Here is a 386-nt window from a genome sequence, read left to right as displayed (position 1 = left end):
ATCGCTCGTCGCCCGACAACATTCTTACACCACTGGTCGGCTGGCTATCCCCCCCCCTGACGCTGCCTGACTTGTCCAACTACTGGGCCCCTCTTTACGCTGCTTGGCTAGATTATTTTATCAAAGGCGACGAGTCACAGACAAATCTCGGTCAACAACACAGACGGAGTCGTGCCCCTGTCCACCCGATACTTGTAACCCGGTGACGAAGTCTAGGCAGGGGCAGGGTGCTAGACGCAACTTGGTGAATATACTTACGTCTCGTCAACCGTCCTGACAAGGTGAGTCCCGGTCGAGACAAGGAACAGGCACTCGTTTTCTGTGATTGTACAGCTACGATAACCGAGTGAGGTAATGTTAACCGTGGTGCCCGCTGCACAACAACG

Source organism: Cystoisospora suis (assembly GCF_002600585.1).
Source record: "Cystoisospora suis strain Wien I chromosome Unknown contig_3533, whole genome shotgun sequence".
NCBI classification, from domain to species: domain Eukaryota; phylum Apicomplexa; class Conoidasida; order Eucoccidiorida; family Sarcocystidae; genus Cystoisospora; species Cystoisospora suis.
This window is presented reverse-complemented; position numbering follows the sequence as displayed.